Source organism: Sceloporus occidentalis, unplaced genomic scaffold (assembly GCF_023333645.1).
Source record: "Sceloporus occidentalis isolate IW3139 unplaced genomic scaffold, rSceOcc1.0.p SCAF_10, whole genome shotgun sequence".
NCBI classification, from domain to species: Eukaryota; Metazoa; Chordata; class Lepidosauria; order Squamata; family Phrynosomatidae; genus Sceloporus; species Sceloporus occidentalis.
This window is the reverse complement of record NW_028316990.1, coordinates 6,507,148-6,513,147: the sequence shown is the minus strand read 5'-3', so window position 1 is coordinate 6,513,147 and position 6,000 is coordinate 6,507,148. Positions and strand designations below refer to the sequence as shown.

General features: G+C 44.4%; 1 protein-coding gene across 1 annotated transcript in view; it reads left to right on the top strand.

Moving 5' to 3' along the window:
• The first annotated feature begins 1,001 nt into the window (after positions 1–1,001).
• LOC149305775 (palmitoyltransferase ZDHHC7) overlaps positions 1,002–6,000 on the top strand; it is a 30,667-nt gene continuing 25,668 nt past the window's right edge. The window contains exon 1 of the mRNA XM_089540528.1: positions 1,002–1,223. The gene's annotated coding sequence lies outside the window, so the exon portion shown is untranslated. The remainder of the gene's footprint in view (positions 1,224–6,000) is intronic.

Sequence of the window (6,000 nt, the reverse complement as noted above, 5' to 3'; positions counted from 1 at the left end):
CCTTACATTTCTCCCTGTTGAATTTCATTTTGTTAGCTTTGGCCCAGCTTTCTAGTCTATTCAGGTCATTTTGAATCTTGATCCTGTCCTCTGGGGTATTAGCTATTCCTCCTAATTTGGTATCATCTGCAAATTTGACAAGCCTGCCTTCTATTCCTTCATCCAAGCCATTGATAAAGATGTTGAATAGCACTGGGCCCAGGACAGAGCCCACTGGTCACTCCTCTCCAGGATGGAGCCAATGCTGAGCACCCTTTGGGTTCAAGGTGGTCAACCAATCACCAATCCATGTAACAGTTGCCTTGTCTAGCTCATATTTTGCAAGCTTGTTTGCAAGAATGTCATTGGGAAACATCTATAATCCAGTTTTGACCCCTACTTTAGCTTTGCCATGGCTCCCTCTTCCTGGGATTTGTAGGGGTTCTTTTTTTTTGGGGGGGGGGGGGAAGCAGCAGCCTTCTTGGGCAGAAGAGGCTGAAGACCTTGGAAAACTACACATCCCAGGGTTCCATGGGTATTTTCAGCATTTAAAGTGGTGTCAAAGTGCATTATTATTTGGGAAGCCCATTGATACCCAGTTAATGGTGGGACCATTAACTGCAAGCCAAGCAAAGGTTAGCTATCAGCCGCAATTGAGAAGGGGTAGAGGTTGCGCATGCGCACTCGGCAGCAGAGGGGAGGACATAGAGGTAGAGCCTCCATCCATCGATGGGTTCTCAGAACAACACTTCCGGTTAACGTTCGACACAAGGCCCCTCCATTGCGGGGAAAAAGGGAAACAATAGAGCGTGGAAAGGAAAAAGCCCCACTCTATATATCTCTCTTCCTTTCTATATACTGTAGTGGCGCGTTTAGTTATTTCCTAGGTGAGCTCCCCTTCTATTGATTCGAATGAGAGCCTTAGTTTTCCTGTTTTTCAATGTTTTATCGAGCTCCTTGAGGCAACTTCGTCTTGCGCATGCGCAGTGGCCACGCCCTCCTCTACCTCCGCCTTTGTGGGCGGGCCTGAGGCAAGTGGTTGCGGCGCATGCGCACTGCGCCGGAGCGAGCTCCATGACCCCTTCGCGACGGCAGCGGCGGCAACATTAGTGGCTCCGGCCTCGGTCTTTCCCTTGGGCAGGCACTGAAGGGAAGGGCTCCTTCGAGCCCGGGATGGGCGGCTGCAAGGACGGCGCCATACTTCCCCTCCTCCGTCGTCGGAACTCTGAGGAAACCGAAGCGAGGTGAGCCTCTGAGGGGCGAGGGGCGGAGTCAACGCGGTCACGCCCCTTTTGACGCGCCCATGTAAGCCACCCCCCAAACCACGCCCCTTTCTGGGCCCTCCCTTCAATGCAGATGACTCTGGCTCCTCCCACTTTAGGCCACGCCTGCCCCTGGCCTACCTTGCAAGGTTGGGGTTGGGGGATGATGGGAGTTATAATCCAACTTGATAGAATCCAACCTTCTCAGTTGTTCTTGTCCTGACATTCTCAGCATCCCCAGAAGGTGGCAGTTGGGTTGTAACTCCTATCATCCCCAGGCTGGCTGGGGATGATGGGAATGGGAGGGCAGCAGCCCCTCAGAAGGTGCCAAGTTGGGTTATGAATCCTATCATCCCCCTGTCTGAGGAGGATGACAGTGCTAGGCCAGCAGTTCCTCAGATTGGATTGTAACTCCTATCATCCCCTGTCTGGGGATGATGAGAATGACAACCACTAAGAAGGTGCCTAATTGGGTTGTGACGCCTATCATCCCCCTGGCTGGGAATGACAAGAGCGGTAAGCCAAAAACAGCTCAGAAACTGCCAGATTGGTTTATAAATCCTATCATCCCCTGGCTGAGGAGGATGACAGTGGTAGCTCCTGAGCTTGGGTTATAACTCCTATCATCCCCTGGCTGGGGATGATGAGAACAACTGGAAAAGTGCCTAGTTGGGCTGTAACACCTATCATCCCCGGCTGGGAATGACAAGAACGGTAAGACAAAAACAGCCTGGAAGGTGCCAAATGGGGTTATAACTCCTATCATCCCCCAGCTGAGCGGGATGAGAATGGCAAGCCAGCAGCTCCTCATCCCCAGGCTGGTTAGGGATGACGGGAATGGAAGGGCAGCAGCCCCTCAGAAGGTGCCAAGTTGGGTTGTAACTTGTGTCATCCCCTTTCTGAGGAGAGTGACAATGGTAGCTCCTCAAATTGGATTGTAACTCCTATCATCCCCTGGCTGGGAACGACAAGAACAGTAAGACAAAAACAGCTCAGAAGGTGCCAAATTGGGTTATAAATCCTATCATACCCTGAGTGAGTAGGATTACAGTGTTAGGCCAGCAACTCCTGAGATGGTTAGAACTCCTATCATCCCCTGTCTGAGGATGATGAAAATGGCAAGCTTCTCAGATTAGATGATAACTCCTGTCATAATGGCAAGCCAGTGGCTCCTCAGATTGGATTATAGCTCCTATCATCCCATGCTGGTTGGGGATGGTGAGAAAAGGAGGGGGGGATTGGTAAATTTTCTTTCTCACTTTCTTCTCCTTTATTTTTAACATATACAAATCTTTAATTAGTTAAGTCTGCTTCCAAATATAATGCAACTTTCTTTCCTTCTGTCTCTTCTTTCTTGTTTTAATAAAGTAATCGTTCTTTCTTACAGAGTTCGCTGCCACCCGCTCTTAAGGAAAGTGAAATTGTAACTTTGGAGAACGTTGGTTCTATTAAGAAAGAAAGAAAGAAAGAAAGAAAGAAAGAAAGAAAATGTTGGTTCTATTAAGGAAGGAAGGAAGGAAGGCATAGAATGATGGTTCTATTAAGAAAGAAAGAGAGCATTGGTTCTATTAAGGAAGGAAGAAAGGAAGGCATAGAACATTGGTTCTATTAAGAAAGAAAGAAAGAAAGAAAGAAAGCATTGGTTCTATTAAGGAAGGAAGGAAGGCAGGCATAGAAGGTTGGTGAAAGACAGACAGACAGATTGATTCTTCATTCAGAAAACTAGCAAGTCAGGAAGAAGTATCCCAGGAACAGTTGTTGTCTTTGTAGTGCAGGTGTTGCTTTCTTCTCTGTTTGCATCCAGCCATGTAATCTCCCACTTTTAGTCTGAAGCCATACAGTCTAGACACAAGCTTACTCCTCCATTGAGAAATAAAACCTAATTTCTCTACAGAGGCAGGATTTCCCCCTTAGGTTGTTATCTCAGCAGTGCTTAATAGAAAGACTCACTTTCCTATCTGTGGCAAAGAGACATTGCTGTACTAGGTTGGGGAGCAGAAAACAGAAAACAGATTCTTAGGTACCAGCGCCAGATTTCTAGGGCTGCATCCACACTGCAGACATAATCCAGTCTGACACCACTTTAACAGTCACGACTCAGTGCTGTAGAATTGTGGGAATAGTAGTTTCATGAGACATTTGGCTTTTTCCGTCTTTGGTGCCGCAACAAACTACAATCTGCAGAATTCCATGGCGGTTAAAGTGGTGTCAGACGGGACAATTTCTGCAGTGCGGATGCAGCCTAAAGGCCCTATAACTGAGAATTGTGAGTGTTTCTAAAGCTGTGCATTTGTAGGACCCAATTTGGCAAAAAGCTGCACCTATTCCACGCAATGTCTGGGACGATGGCCTTTATTTTGTGCTTATGTTGCCACTATAATCGTTCATTTTGCACAGGAAAACAGCCATCAGGAACCTCATATCTTCGTTGGCTGCTGCCTTTTTCAGAAAATAAAACAAAAGAACATTGTTATTGATTTAATTCATTAGTTTTGGCTTTAAGAAACATTCCCAGCAAAGCTGTTTTGTACTGAGTCAGATGGATGGTCCATCTAGCTGCCTGCTGTCTGCTCTGGTGATGATCACAGCTTCTCCAGCATATGAGACACAGAGAGATATTCTTCTATTCCCATCAGCAGCCTGTGGTTTTTATTCTTGTTTTTGTAAGGGATTGAACCTTCTGCATACAAAGGACATATCCCACGACTGAGATCCTCGGTTGTCTTCCCTCCACCTCTAACCCAAACTTCTGTTCAGGATAATCTCTTATTTTTGAGACTGAGATTAAACAGATTGCAGAATAAATCAGGACTTAAAGTAAGCATTGACAGGCAGAGAGAGTAATACTTAAAGCTTGTGCTCATATATGACTCAGATAGGAGCAGAGAAACTTAGGCCTGTTACAGACTGCCAAAATAAAGCTGCTTCAGGTCTCTTTGGAGGTATGCTATTTAAATGATGCGTGGGTCCTAAGAGTCCGGAGGTCGCACTAAAGCCGCACTCCATTCCTAAGCACTAAGATTCTTAGGACCCATGCATCATTTAAACAGCATACCTCCAAAGAGACCCGAAGCAGCTTTATTTTGGCAGTCTGTAACAGGCCTTAGTTTTTGGGACTACAACTTCCTAAAATCCCCTAGACAGCATGGACAGCCTGGGAATTGTAGTCCTAAATATAGGTTTTCCAAGGTATACCTCTGTCCTGCCCTTGGGTTCTTGTTAACAAATAAGGTTTCCATCCTTTGGATCATATGGAAGGTCTGAAAACACGACAACCTGCCACAATTTGCAAAAATGTTTTCTTGATTTTTGACGTTGTTGCAGCAGAATAAAACAGGGAGACAGTGAAATGTCACCATCAAAGAATTGCACTTTTTGCAAAAATTGCATTTAAAATATTGCCCGGAAAGCTGACTGTGTAGACTCTTCAAGCAACCCACTTGAGTCAAGGAAGATTTTTCATACACATGACGTTTTGGAAGGGAGGAGGCTGAGTTCGTATTTGGTGCACAATATAGCTTTTTCCTCCTGATTTTTCAGCATGGTGACCCTTGATAAGAAGAAATTGATTAGGAGATGAGGGAATCCTTTAGTAACAAGGTTCAGTAACACTTAGGAGTGAACCATTTAGCTGTCTGTAATAGCTCTTATGTGGACTTTGATTCAGGTATTTCCAGCTATGTACTTGAAACAAGACATTCTTTCACCATTCTTACTAGTGTTTTATAAAGGCGTTGGTAAAAGTACCTCTTAAAAACTGTGAAAAAGTGCTTTATACAGGACTGAGTCCTTTGGTTGGTCCAACTGTCTATTGAATGTTGTCTCTTCAGCCTGGAGTGGCTTCCTAGACTTTCAGGCTGACATATATTTGTTTTAGATTTCAGATTTTTCCAATGGGGAGCCAAGGTGACTTACACTGAGAATTAAAATGGTGAAGCTAAAAGCAATTTAGGTTGCATCTCCCTTATCCGAAAAATTACCTGCAGACTATATGTATAAGGTGTCAATGAAACATAAATGAATTTTATGTTTAGACTTGGGTCCCATCTCCAAGGTTCCACATTGTGTGTGTGTGTGTGTTTCTTTGAAATAGCTATCCATGCTTTAATTCAGTGTTTAGTTTTCATATGATAGGTTATTTCATTGTTCTTTGTGCCAGCACAAACAGTTTGAGTCTCCCTTATATGAAATGCTTGGGATTGGAGGTGTTTTGGATTTTGGGGGATTTGGGAATACTTGTTTTTGCAAACCAAAAGCCCTAAAAATCCAAAACACCTGCAGTCCCATGCATTTCATATAAGGGAGACTCAAGCCGTATGTTCTGACATAAGGAACAATGAAATAACCTATCATATGAAAACTAAACTGAATTTAAAGCAGTTTAGAGGCATTTTAAAGAAAACATCACATAAAAAGAGGGGAAGAAATGAGAGAATCCTTCTGCAGCAAACAGTTTTGTGTCCAGAAACCTGCGTTGCCTAGCATCGTTTTGACGGCTGGAGTCCTTTTTAGCTGGAAATACCAGGGATTGAGCCTGAGATCTGCATGCAATTCATGCTCTGTGTTACTCAAGTATGTTCCCCTTTCAGCAATTCCATAGTCAAACTAGTGATGTGCAGAAAGGATGGGTAGCTTTTTGTGTGGCAAACTTTACAACGAAACTGATTATTGGAGACAGATGGATAGATATTTCAAAGAAACATATGTCTCAGGGTGTTACATGAAGGTGATGAGTTGGGAAAAGGTTTCAAAGTGGATT